Below are 15,442 nucleotides of genomic sequence, written 5' to 3'. Positions count from 1 at the left end.
TGATTTCACAGCACTCTATCTATTGTAGTCCAAACCCAGAGCACCCTGGCTTGCTTGTCTGATTGATCTTCAGTATGCTAGTCAGGTACCCAGGTTTCTCTGCAAACATCTTTGATCTGCACTCTCATAAATTAATCCGTTATTACTCTGAGTTCTCTTTTCCTTAAACATAATTACACTTTTGTATTACTCTGTTTACATGTCTCAGATCTAATCTCTTTGAGGGAAGGAGCCTAATCTTATTCAGAACAGGACATTCTCATACTGCAGTATTCGAAAGAGAGAGTCATGTTGATAAGCCAAGTCATGCAGTAATGCATTAAAATAACTGCAAAAGCGTGGCATATTTGACGGCCTTTACTGAGATCATTTCTCTCTTATTTTATGAAAATCTTACTCCCAATTTACTTCAGTATTACAACCCCATAATTCACTAAAGAAAATAATACTTTCAAAGAACTAAGCAAAATAAGATATCAATTAGACTATGTTACATTCCAGCATTTCTGCCTTAATGATTGTGTTATATTTAAAAAAAATGGTGGTGGGGAGCTTTCCTGATCACCCTGTTGCTCATTTCACTTGCACAATATAAATGCATTCCCTATCCTCATTCCTTGACTTGATATTATGCATAATATTTACTAAGTGTAATATAATCTTGTATCTATATGTTAATATATGTGCACATATTTCCTTGATCAACTAGATGAAACCTTCACAAAGAAGGAAGTTTTGTATGCTATTCAAATAGTGGATTATACATAAACAGTTGTTCATTGAATACATGAATTTGCCTTCGTTTTTTTTACCTTCAGTGCAGAACTCGACAGAAGTTCAAATATAAGACATATTTTAAGTTTGTTTTGATTTAAAATTAGATTACATGCACAAAAATCAATCCATACAAGTTAATTAACTAGCCAGATACCTATTGCTCTAGTTTGTAATTGGAGCTACAGGGGAGGCTGAGATCTGAGGATCACAGTGTAAATTCAGCCACGGGAAGCAAGTCTTTGAGATTCTTCCAGTTAACCTCCAAAAAACTAAAAGTGGAGCTGTAGCTTGAGTAGAAGAGCAGAGAAGTAGAGGGCTCCCTTGAGAAAAACAATAATAATAACAAAACCTCAGGCACCCCTGGCTACAGGCCTAGAGGCCTACAGTTCTGAGAACCACCACCAGTCATCAATCCATGTACTCTCAAGCCAGTTTATCACTGTGAAAGGTAGTGATTTTTAACTTAGGAGAAAATATACTGCCTGCGATTTTTGAATTATGCTATTGAATGGATAAGGAAGCTGAGTTATTGATAGACCACTTCTCGATGATTCATTGATAGCTACTTTCAAGGACATTTCTTTACTTTAGCATTACCAGTTTGCTCTACCAGCAAAGAGGTATGCATATTTGGTTATTTGAAGTTGGATAGGGAAGGGAGGAAAACAAGATGAGAGGCAGGAGTGGGGAGAGGGAAATGAGGACCAAAACATGAGAAAGGGTATCAATGTATGTGAAGTAATGTACCTTCTGTCTGGTGAATATAATGTAACCCTTCTATTAATTACATAAAAATATATGGAAAAATGCAAAAAAATCAAGTCCTGACAGTTGAGGAGTGGAGCTGTTTTCTTTTTCCTTTTTTTTTTAAATTTTTTGTTGTAATTAATAAAAGGGTTACATGATATTTGCCAGATAGAAGGTGCATTAATTCACATACATTGATACCCTTTCACATGTCTTGGTCCCCATTACCCTCCCCCTCCACCCCCCCACCCATCTTGGTTTTCCCCCCTTCCCTATCAAATTTCAAATAACCAAATACAAATAAATTCAATATATCAGATAACAAAGTGAGATACTGTAACAATATGAGATAACCAAGGGACAGCAAAGGAGATGAGAGACAACAGTACATTAAGGACAACAATCATTCGTTATATGGCTTTTGTTTCAATATCCTGGAGGTCCTTTCAATTAGCTTCATACTATATGGCCTTATGTATCAAGATTTCGCTCTATTGCAGATCTCTGCTAGTAGAGCCCAAGGTTTCTACTGATTATGACAAATGAGGGAAACCATTGAGCCTAAGTTCCTTTGAGTCTGGCTTACTTCACTTAATATAATTTTTTCTAAGTCTTTCCATTTCCTTACAAATGGGGCGATGTCATTCTTTCTGACAGCAGCATAGAATTCCGTTGTGTACAAATACCACAACTTGTTGATCCATGCTGGGGCCAGCCGGCAGCAAACCAGGGTTCGCAGATTGGGGTTCCTGAAATAGGGGGCAAGGACTAGGAAGAAATAGAAGAGAGACAGACACACCAGGTCCGGGATGTCTGCAGTCCAGGTAAAGACTGCCGCGTTTATTTTCCACTCCAGCTTCTTCCCTTCTTGAGACCCAGGGAACTTCCAGGTGTTACATTCATATGGTAAATCTCAGATCATTTAAACAGAATAAGGCCAGAAAACAATAAGACAATAAAGCCATTGTCTGATGCAAATCAAGGTACAGTTTGATTCCACTTTGGCTCCCAACAGATCCACTCATCAACTGAGGGACATCTAAGTTGGTTCCATATCTTTGCTATGGTGAATAGTGCTGCAGTGAACATTGTTGTGCTAGTGGATTTAGTATGCCCTTGTTTCTGGATGGTTGGGTAAATGCCAAGTAGTGGAATTGCTGGGTCATAGGGGAGTTCTATGTTTAGCCTTTTGAGGCACTGCCACACTGCTTTCCATAGTGGTTGAACGAGTTTGCACTCCCACCAACAGTGTAGTAGTGATCCCTCCTGGCCACATCCAGCATCTGTTATTATTCGTTTTCCTGATCCTGGCCATTCTAACTGGAGTGAGGTGGAATCTTAGAGTTGTTTTGATTTGCATTTCTTTTATGACCAGAGATGCGGAGCATTTCTTCATGTGTCTATAGGCCATTTTTGTTTCTTCTTCAGAGAAGACTCTCTTTAAGTCTTTGGCCCATTTTTTAATGGGATGGTTGTTACTTTGGAGATTAGTTTTGGAGTGATTCAAGTTTTTGAGTTGTTGATATATTTTAGATATGAGGCCTTTGTCCGTTGTTTGGTTGGTAAAGATCTTCTCCCACTCTGTAGGCTTCCTAATTAATTTACTAGCTATGTCCTTTGCCATACAAAAGCTCTGCAGTTTAATGCAGTCCCACTTATCCAGCCTTTCTCTGATTTATTGTGATTCTTGGTCCTTATTAAGAAAGTTTCGACCTGTGCCAAGGAGGCCTAGTGTATCTCCTATTCCTTCCTGTAAAGTTTTCAGTGTGTCAGCTTTTACCTCCAGGTCTTTGATCCATTTGGAGTTAATTCTAGTGCAAGGTGACAGAGAAGGATCCAACTTTTGTTTTCTGCAGGTGCTTAACCAGTTCTGCCAGCACAACTTGTTGAAGAGGCTCTCTTTCTTCCATTCTATTTTTTTGGGTTCCCTTGTCAAAGATTAGGTGGGCATAGGTTGTGGTTTAATATCTGGGTCCTCAGTTCTATTCCATTGGTATTCAGGCCTGTTCTTGTGCCAGTACCAAGCTGTTTTGAGAATTATAGCTCTGTAATAGAGTCTAAAGTTTGGAATTGAAATTCCTCCAGCGCTGTTCTTTCTGCTAAGAAGTGTTTTTGCTGTACGGGGCCTTTTATTATTTCCTATGAAGTTTTGAATTGCCTCTTCTATTTCTTTAAAGAATGCCAAACTCAAGGCCTTGTGTTCTTCTTCAGAAGCTGGTTCTCTACCACCGAGCCATATGTTTAGGAGTTAGAAATCTATTTGATTAATTCACTAAAAAATAAATACTAAACTAATTGGGCAAGGCCACCAAAGTATTTGCTGTAGGAGTATAGAAAAGTTTCATTATGTAGTCTATTTAATGAACAAAGAGGTTTCTATAATGTATAATGTACATAGCACAGTGTATATTCCAGTGTTTCCTATATCTTAATACCACAAGTGGGATTGTTTCACTCACAGATAAAAAACAAGATAAATAATGTATTTAGAATTTCACTTAGGCTATCTGATTAAGTCAGTTTTCTTCTTGGCCTATCACATATTTTGTTTGAAAATACAAAAGACATGTTTTAAGATAAATAGAAGATATGTTGATTTGAACCAGACAATGCTGAAGAAATTAAGGTTGTGGAAAAGTTCTCAGCATTAAAACTTTAGAATAGACATTTCAATGAATTCTCTATGAACTGATTCGAGAGCTCCAGGCCAAGAAAACAATTTCTACCAAAAGTACGAGAGGAAGTTAATGAAGCAAAACAGGTAATTGCAATAATGAAAACAGGCAAAAAAAGAATTTCTAAATTTCCTAATGAGATTAAACACACAATGTCATATTTCTTAATTAACATTTGCTTTCAATTAGACTCAATATGATAAATTTATAATATATTTTCTTTCCTAATGCATCATAATTTTTCAAAAGCCTTGAGCTTGCTGAGCAGCCACTCTTACTACTGAGTTATTCTTCCATGCTTTAATTTTTGCTCAATATTTTTGACAATAGAGTCTTGCTTTCTTCCAAGGCACAAATCTGGGTGCAATCCACATGTGCCTGCACATCTTTGCAATCAACTATGAAGAAAAGATCTCCTCAATGGAATTTTATTCATGCATAGGGAAGAATAAATTTATTCTCTTTGTAAGAAATGGATGGACCTTGAAAATACAATCTTGAGTGAAGTAGATCAGGCTTAGGAAGACAAATATGTGGAAGTCTGACATAAATGTAAGGTATTTGCATATTTGGAGCACATACAGAGCCATATGCATACATATACAACCAAACTGACAAAAGGAAGACATATGCTTCAGATTCCATGGTGTGACATTTGTGAATCATGAAGAAGTGGTTCGGCAAAATGAGTGTCAGGAAGCTGAAACATGTCTTCACTCTGCGGAGGGGAAAAAGGTGGCCAAACAGCAGCATAGTACTCAATGTACATATGTGAAAACTCAAGTGGGACACTTGAGGATGGGAGAATGAGGCAATGAAACATAGCTAAACTGAAACCTCTTCATAAAGCTATTTGAAGAAACCAATAGAAAAGGAGAAAAATACAAAAAATATAGAGAAGACTAAGCTGGACTCAAGCCATAGTCCCAATCATTGTATTCTTCCATGTAATCAGTGCAGTGGAGGTCACTGATTGGTGAAACAGGTTACAAAGCTTTGGTAAATACTAAGAGTATGGTTATATAATTTGGGAAATTAGATATTTTTAGAAACTTGAAAGTATTTCCTAGAAATCAGACCAGGTATACTTCTTAAAACAGAGTTTAGTCATAGTTATAACCACTGAAATTGTGTTTCACACGGAATTTAGTAACTTACTTTTAGATTCATAAAAGTGAAATTTTTATTGACATTAAGTAGTTGTACATAAAAGTTTCAATTCAATATAGCAATTTCTATATAGATAAATTTTCTCTATCTCATCTCTTCCAACCCCACTCATTCCTTAAATTTTCTTACTTCCATTTTCCTCTATATACTTTGAGTATTATGAATGCCTTCACTAATCCTGCCTCTCAACATTTGTCTATCCATTCTTCAGTATTTTACAACTCAGAAAGCAAATTTTTCTTGTGCAATTGAAGATATCACTTTTAATTAATATATATTTCCATATAATATTTTGTAATTAATATTTAAAATGGCTGTCATACTTGCCAAATAACCATGAACACATAGCGTTCTTTATAGTTTATTGATGCTAATAAATTAATTCCCATTTTATTATATAAGTGAGATAGACTGGAATTCATTATTACTCATGGTATGTCACCCATTTCCTTTTCCTATTTTGAAATTATTTTTCGTTATCAAAACATTGATAGCATTATGCTTTCACAAAGCTTACTTCAATCATGATAGGTACATTTGCATATAAAAGGTTCCTATTATACATTCATATGAGTTTTAGAATGGCTGACCTGGAACTTAGTTTTTGACTTACTTATGAACATGTGATAGGTGATGAAGATTAAGAGTTAATCACAGTTAGTCACAGCTAATGAACTTTATTTCTTCATCAGAAGTTCATTTTTCCAATTTGCAGTGGGTAAGACTTTTGTTTAGATGAAAAATTTTAAACTTGCTAGCTGAAATTTTTTAGTACTATGTATTATTATTTTAATTTGTGAAACATGTATACGTGTTGCTGTATGTCAGTTTTATCAGTTCTTTCCAAAATGTTTATTCTTGATGTTCTTTTTTCATACCAAAAAATTTCAGCCAGAAAGTTTGAAAATTTTCATCAGAACAGAAGTCTTACCCATTGCAAACTGGAAAGTGAATTTCTGGTGAAGTAATACAGTAAACCAAAACTATAAGATATTAAGTTTGTCATCACAACTGGCAAAATGACCCTCTTGATAGCAGGCACCACTCCTGTGAGTTTCCTGTGCATTATGTATGGCTCCAGTTTGACCCTGTGGCAAATATCAAGCTCAGTTTACTCTTTGACTAGAAGAAAGGATACAAATTCTTGCCCTTAGAAAGAAGTCTAGAATGGTATGTAAATAAACACCACAAAGGATTCCAAGTTGGATCCAAAGCAAGAGAGATTAAAAAAAAAACTCTTCATTTGGATGGAAATAAAAACAGATGGAAATTTAAATGAGATCTGGCATGAAATCATAACTTTGTGTGTCAAGTTTGAAATATTAATTTAGGGGCAGAGTAATCATCTGTCCTACTATGACAAACAGTATCCAAGCTTTTGTACTTTAGCTCCAGGATCATGGAAAAGTCGTCCTCAGTCACACAAATGCTCTTCCTTTAGATGATGGATATGGAAGGTTGGGAGGAAATAACAATAAGTGCATCTTGTAGGCTAGAAAATAAATGACATGGGCAGCAATCTTTTAAGTGTCAGAGGATGCAGTAAAGACTACTTTCTTTCCATCATTACTGCTACTGTTTTAAATCCTGGCCAAAACTCTGATTTGTAAATCTAATTGTAGAGCACCTACTGTTTCATCACATTGAATAATGTGACTCAACTTGGTAATGTATGTGGATTGTATCATGATTTTACCAACTCTTCTTTCACATTACCTGTGTGCAAACAGATTAGCTTTGTATCTAGATAGAGTTCAATATTTAACGTTGGTAATACTAGACCTTGCTTGGTGTCCAGATAAGGAAATTGACAGGAATTGAAATGTAGTGCCAAGCAGACAGAAATGGCAGGATATAACCATTAAGACAAATGGAAACTATCCTGGATTGAGTGGGACTAAATGCAAAATGACATATACTGGAATAGAGTTGGTGGTCACCCTGGTGGAGATGAAACCTAATGATTCTGAGGTAACACAGGCATGCCCTACATCAGTATTCTCAGAAAGACACCAATGATTACTTAGAGATAGAAGCATTGAATTATTTGGAGCACGCTGATTTGGAATAGATGATATAGATATAGATTCACCAAATTAATGACTCTGAGTGTACTCATGGTTCCTAATTCAGTTTCTAAATAACTCTCCATGAGTAATCCAAAAGAGGTATTTTGATAACAAATACATTCTCCATTTACAATTAAGTATTGATTCTGTTAGACCACATTTTCTGTAGGCTATCAAGTGATATCACAGAAAAACAAAAAAAATAGATCTTTGATTGGAAAATCAAGTTTAAATTGCTACTGCTGGATATTAAAGCACCAGAAAGCAGAAGAATGAACTGTAAATTCCTTAAAGCAACAAACTGCACCAAATTTTCTGTTCTCTAGACAATCTAATAGTAAATTTTGGCCACATTATTCAATGACATTCCTACCACATGAAATTACACAGGCACCTGTACATATCACGTATATATATATATATATATTGCATATCATTCATATGAGTACTGCTTTTATTGCCTACGAAGACATTTGAGGCTCTCAAATTTGACATTCATTTTAATTTCCTCTGTATGTAGAGCAACACTTAATGAGATGTTTGAGTTTATGGAAATCCAAGGAGATAGTCTCTACACTGCTGCATACTAGATGGATATTAGTCTTGACAGCTAAAGTAAATAAAATAAATAAATTATAAACCCAACATAATCTGTCGAATCCTCATGCTTTCATAATATGGCACAAGAAGGATATTGAATTGGATGTCTTTTTCTAATCTGGAATGTACTGAGGATAAGAAACATTTAAGATGGCAGTACACACCATAAAACAAAATGTATTATTTCTTCCTTTCAAACTTTTTTTTATGATATCTGAAGAGGCCATTAGGATCCTAGAAAAGTCTAAACTTCTTCAGCATAGCTTCCTAATGTTATATATAGGTAATGGCAAAAACTATATTCAGTACAATGGCCCATTTTGGGGAAAAAAGATTTCTTCAGGAGACACCAGAAAATCAAAACCACGTCAGCACATACATTTTCATTTCTTTATTTAAAATATAACATATGTAATTTACCTTCAATTTCACATGTTAAAATTGTCTCTAGTAGCTCTCCTTTTCAATTTATGCATGTGAATTGAAAAACAATTTGAATGTTCATACAAGTTGAACATTTTTTGATAATTGAAAAGTAATTCATACAAGTCTAAAATCCTGCTATTAACTTGCCAGTAAAATCTTAAGAAATTTACTATTTACCTCTACTTCCTATCATATTCAGAAGTTAATACAAAATGTATCAAAACATAAAGCAAAGAAAGGCATGCCAGTTTTCATGAGCTTGGATTTGTCAATAGTCCTTTAAATTAATACTAAGACAGAGATATTTACTTGATCAAATTCAAGCTTTTATACCTGTCAGGAATGACCTGTACATCAGTGAACCTAGAAATGAATCATGCATCTATGGTCAGATAATATTTTCATTTTTGAAATTTTACCAATATGTGCTAATTTACATATTAATTAATTTATTGCCTTATTTCAATATATGCATGCAATGTGTAGTAATCAAATAAGTCTACTTTTCTCAGTTGCTTCACACACATAATCCTCTTCTTCATCTCTACTGGTCATTATTATTCTTTTTTTTTTTGCCAGTCCTGGGCTTGAGCTCAGGGCCTGAGCTCTGTCCTTGGACTTTCTTAAGGCTAGAGCTCTACCACTTGAGCCTCAGCACCACTTCCAGCTTTTTTGTATGTATGTGGTACCAAGGAATCGAACCCAGGTCTTTGTGCATGCTAGGCAAGCACTTTAACCACTAGGCCAAACTCCCGGCCCTGGTCATTATTATTCTTTCGAGTTGATTTAACTTCTCTATATAAAAGGGTACAGGCAGTAATTTCTTTCTGTGTCTATGTCATTTCTCAAAGCATAATGTCCTCCAGTTCTATTTATTTTACTGCAAATGAAAGGTTTTATTCTTCTTTATGGTTGAATAATACTTCATTTGGGTATATATGCTAAATCTTCTTTATTCAGTCATTTATTGCTGGATGTCTTGGCTAGTGCTACGTCATAACTACTGTGAACAGTCCTACAATAAATATAGGCATGCCTATATGTCTTTTATATGCTGACTTTATTTCCTTTACAGACAACTTAATTTTTTCAGAAGTGTTGAGAACATGCATTGAAGAAAGAGAAATCTTATAAAAAATGGATCTGGGGGCTGGAAGTTTGGCCTAGTGGTAGAGTGCTTGCCTAGCATGCATGAAGGCCCAGGTTCAATTCCTAGGTACCACATACATAAAAAAAAAAGCCAGGAGTTGTGCTGAGGCTCAAGTAGTAGAGCTCTAGCCTTGAGGAAAGCCGAAGGACAGTGCTCAGTCCCTGAGTTCAAGCCCCAGGACTGGCAAAAAATAGACCTAGGCTATCTAAATAATCATGTGCAGAACTATGACACTGGATTCTACAGCTTAGTGATTATAAATGTAAAAAAAATAACTTGAAGACTAAAATGTAGGACCAGTAACAATGGTATAACCAAAAGGAGCAGGAAAGGCAGATGAAATGCTTCAAGATTTTTTTGACAAGATCTTCACAAGCACAGGAAGTAAAAGCAAACAGTGCCAAATGGGACTACATCACACTAAAATGCTTCTGCGTACCAATATACATGACAGTGCACATAACTTAAACCTCAAGAAAAAATCCTTAAGTTATTTTACTTGTTACCACTATATGGTATTGCAACTATTTTAATTTTGTGCTTTGTTCTCTGTTACAAGCAAATATATAGGACACTGAAAAATTTAAAATTTTGCTATATTTCATAAAATTTTTCAGCATAAAAGAAAATGATGTAAGTACACAGCCAGTGCCTGTGGAACACATCAGAATCATATCAGTTCCCCACAGAGCTGGGACAGTGGGAGTCTGATATATAATCTATGAAATTTAAGGGAACCAGAGTTGCAGGCAACAGAAAGGTGCCTACAAAAGTTCAAGTCTGAGCTGTTCGCTGTGTGCCATTTGGCAAGTCACTTAACATTCCTGTCCCCAATGTAGGCTCTACAAAATATTTTAAAAGTCATTAATTGATTTAAATCCACTAACAAGTTACAGAAATATGATTACCAAGCCTCATGAAGGACACAGAAACTATTCTAAACAAAGATATAAAAAAAAATCCTGTCCTCGACTTCCATTTCTAGGTTCTAAACACATAAATGAGTAAAAGTAAGAAGGGTGAAATTACAGAAATTTGGATCCTTACTTTACCTTGTTACCAAGAGGCCAATGGTGACTGCTTTGAAGCGAAAAGCAAAACACAATTCTCTTGAGGAAGAAACTTCCCCTGAGAGTTCTCAAATGTAAATATCTTGGCACATCCACCCAGTCTTCCAGAACCTTCCTTTACAACCAAACACTTGCTCACAATTCAAAATTCTTAATGAGATTTTTCTTTTGATCTATCAAAAACTTTTACGTATTTTTGTACGAGCACCATTTAATAAAGCAGGTGTCATATCTTTTGTTAATTTCCCTGAGAAAATCCTAGCTAGAACAGAATAATTCCAAATATATGTATGCAGAGATGCAAAAGTTTCTTTGAGTAAATTCATAGGTGTTCCAAAATATTTTTGTTGTATTTTATTTTTCTATATATTAATGTAGAGTGTGTAAACTTTTTAAACATGCATTTGAACGGTTCAGTTTGGCTCTTATAATTAGAGTACAATGAAATCAAGACACATATCAATTTTTGGTAACTAGTTAACACAGAACTTATTTCACTAATTTGTAGTATAATAGTACTTGATTTAACTCATGTAAAGGGCAAATCAAGTACATGAAAAGCAGCTTTAATACTCATTCTAGGCAGTTTAATAGCTAATTAGTATTTATTTTCATGATGCTTTCATTTAAATGTTGGCATTTTGTCTCAACTAGACATCTAAAGAGTCTCCCCCGCTTTGGGAATTTCAGCAAACAGAGATACAAAAAGGTTTTACCATGAGAGGTTATGAACCTTTTCGGTCTGTGTTTTAAAAATTACAACCCTTGGGGATGGGAGTTTGGCTTAGTGGTAGAGTGCTTGCCTAGCATACACAAAGACCCAGGTTTGATTCTTCAGTACCACATGCATAGAAAAAAAAAAAGCCAGAAGTGGTGCTGAGGCTCCAGTAATAGAGCTCTAACCTTGAGAAAAGTCCAAGGACAGTGCTCAGGCCCTGAGTTACAGCCCCATGACTGGCAAAAATAAAAAATTTCAACTCAGAATGATTTTATAAAACATTATTAAACTTTAAAGAAAAGAAAATCCCCTTGTGGTCACTTAGGTAGTTAAGGATCTTAGATTCTTTTATTTGCAGGTTGACAATATCCAGGCTGTTTTAAATTCTAGGAAGCTCCAAAAGGAGGTAACCAATAAGACAAATGGCTTTCCAGTTTCTAGGTTCCCCTGGTCCCTCTAACTTTCAACTCCTACTTCTTCTACCTGGGGATCTCTAAACTTCAAACCTAATTCTAGCCAAGCACATGTTAAACATATGAATAGTCAAGATATACCCAAGATTTTGCATACAGCTCCATTGTCTGTGGATACTAGTCTCTCTGATTCTTCATTTAAAAATATGTATGTTTACTTATATGTATGTATATTACAAGAATATATGATGATGGATGTCATACAGATTTAAAAGTCCTGGGTAGTTTGTAATTTTACTGCAACATATCATTTGTTTTTCTGTTTCCACCTACCTGTTGAGCTCTCATCACCCACTGAATCATTTTTGTTTGTTTTCATTTTTATTTCTTGATAGGGCATTTGTTTTGAGTGATGAGACAAGTATTAAAATAAATAGCTCTTGTCCTATAGACACATGAAGAAATACTCGACATCTCTGGCCATAAAAATGCAAATCAAAACAACTCTAAGATTCCGCCTCACTCCAGTTACAATGGCCATGATCAAGAAACCTAATAACAACAGATGCTGGCAGGGATGTGGCCAGGAACAAGGACATACTAAATACACTAGCACAATGGTGTTCATTTCAGCAATATTTACCATAGCAAATATATGGAACCAACCCAGATACCCTTCAGTTGATGATTGGATCAACAAGATGTGGTATTTATACACGATGGAATTCTATGCTGCTGTCAGAAAGAATGACATTGCCCCACTTGTGAGGAAATGGAAAGACTTAGAAAAAGTTAAATGAAGTAAGCCACACTTAAAGGAACAAAGGTTCAATGGTTTCCCTCATTTGTCATAATCAGTAGAAACCTTGGGCTCTCCTAGCAGAGATTTACAATAGAATAAAACCTAGATACATAAGGCCATATAGAATGATGCTAAATGAAAGGACCTCCAGGATGTAGAAACAAAAGCCATATAGTGAGTGATTGTTGTCCTTAATGTACTATGTTATCTCTCATCTCTTTTGCTATCCCTTGGTTATCCATATTGTTACAGTATTCCACCTTGTTATCTGATATATTGTAGATATAGGAAGGGAGGAAAACAAGATGAGGGGCAGGAGTGGAGGGAGGGAAATGGGGACCATGACATGAGAAAGTGTATAAAGGTATGTGAAGCAATGCACCTTCGGTGTGGTGAATATAATGTAACCCTTCTATTAATTACAATAAAATATATGAAAAATATGGCTCTCATTGTTTGATGGAGTGCTACAGTAAAATATTCAGACTTGGCCAAAAATCTGATTTTTGTATTTTCTCTATTTACACATGTAACTCTTTGATGGCTAGTTCATGATGACTTCTATGCTGTGCATAAATAATACGCTCAGGGATATTTTTTCCAAAATGTTTCAGTGACTGTGTTCTCTAAATTTCCTCATGATTTCAATGGATTTCATATGATCTGGTCATTATGGAACTATCACTAATGAATTCATCATTTTATTGGAGAGTGTTCATTTGGCTTCATTATAACTAATCTGCATCCTTTCTCTTCAATATACACATATTAATACTAGATTTCAACTCTGAAACAGCATTTGAATCATCTCAATAATGATTGTCATAATCACTTACCCCTTACTTGAGACCATTTTAATTAATATAAATTGTAGTGCTTTAATAGAGTATCTGAGAATAGGTCATTTTTAATGATCATAGTTCTCTCATGGTTGTTAAATCTAGGAGGAAGTTTTTTGATTTTAGCATCTGATGAGGGTCTTTGTAACAAGTGGGTATGAAAACTATGAGACAGAACTCACTAACTCAAATCCTTTTCTAAGCAATAATAACATATTTTTTATCCAAATATTACTCAGTTTAGGTCCACTTCTCCCAATATTTCTGCATATTTCAACATATGTCTTTAGGTAGAAAGACTCTTACTATGGAAGGACTAATCAGTAATTATGATAATGACTTCCTTGCTTGTCTGAGGGATTCCTTCTTACTATTCTTCTCATTAAATAGAGTACTGTCAGTCATTGTAAAGGAAATATGACCTTAGACACTCAACTTCTGTTCACAGTTATGAATGATCTGGAGCTAAACAATGCTGGATATGAGTTATGCCACTTATGCCAGTCACCCAACTGACTTGATCAATATCATGAGTATGATACAGTACAATTGCAACTGAAAATACAAATGAATAAATGGTTTTGAATCAAAGCATGCCAAGTTCTTGATAACCAGTAAATTGTATTTTAACAACTCAATACTTAAAACACATACAAATTTACAGGCTTACATAAGCAAACGAAAGCCCTATAGTTCTAAGTCCATTGATCAGTGTGCCGCTAAAAATAACCACCATCAATTAAAGTCAATGTCTGATCAATGAAGTCAAGTTGTATGTCATGTTGAATGTTAAAATAATATCAAAATTAGTCATAATGATAGCAATAGTACAAATGTTCTTTAGGGTATTTAAGGAATTTTTACGAAAGGCCCATGTTTTATTTCACCTATTAGGGTATATTTATTTTCTCAAAATTTGCTAATCATTTTGTCCAACTAATCTTGTCTCCTTTATCAAAGGAAATAAGGACAACTGCACTTTGAGCAAAATATATTTTTTAAAAAGCCTTCCTTTATGCCGGGAGTTTGGCCTAGTGGTAGAGTGCTTGCCTAGCATGCACAAAGACCCAGGTTCGATTCCTCGGTACCACATACGTAGCAAAAAGCCAGAAGTGGTGCTGTGGTTCAAGTGGTAGAGCCCTAGCCTTGAGAAAATCCAGGGACAGTGCTCAAGCCCTGAGCCCAAGCCCAGGACTGGAAAAAAAAAGCCTTCCTTCACTGAAAGGTTTTTATTTGAAGGAGACCAGTGAATGAAAGGCATTAATTCTCCATGTATCCATGTATATGTTACACCCTTTATGAAAAGTGAAGTGTCCAAATAATTAGATGTCAAATTACGGAGAAAGAAGGAAGTATACAGTTGCTTTCAAATTCTATAAATTTCTTTATTGAGTATTTTCAGATTGTATGCCACTTCTGAGACTTATTATCCATCAATTGAGATGCGATTGGGTGGCTGAATTTCTATGTCTGTTTGAAAACTTCAGCCAAGTGTGGTGATGTGAGCCTGTGATTCTAACTACTTGGAAGTCAGGGATTAGAAGGGTAATAGTTTGAGATCAGCTCAGGCAAAATAATTATATGAGATACCCCTCTCAGTCAATTAAAGGTGGGTGCAGCAATGCACCTATCTTCCCAGCTATGTCACAGCACAAATACAAGGACTGGAGATTTTATTATTTAAAAACATAAACAAAAACAAAATAAAATCTATAAACCTTATGCATAAAGACTAGGGTTAAGGCTCAATTGATAGAATATTTACCCACAAAGTTCAAGACCCAGAGTTCAAATACCAAAACCAATACCGCACTCCTCCCAAAATGCTTTCCAACAGTATAAAATGTTGTTAATGAGGGAGACTTTGTTAACCCCATCTTATGGGCTAAGGCAATTGCATTTTGGATTTAATAAAATGCCCTTTAAAATCACACTGCTCAAGAAACACTGTTTCAAAATCAATCAGATATATCCAGTAAACGAAAC

The sequence above is a fragment of the Megascapheus bottae genome, chromosome 4 (genome assembly GCF_031878675.1).
Source record: "Megascapheus bottae isolate mThoBot1 chromosome 4, mThoBot2.hap1, whole genome shotgun sequence".
Taxonomy (NCBI): Eukaryota; Metazoa; Chordata; class Mammalia; order Rodentia; family Geomyidae; genus Megascapheus; species Megascapheus bottae.
Note: the sequence above shows the minus strand (reverse complement) of the source record.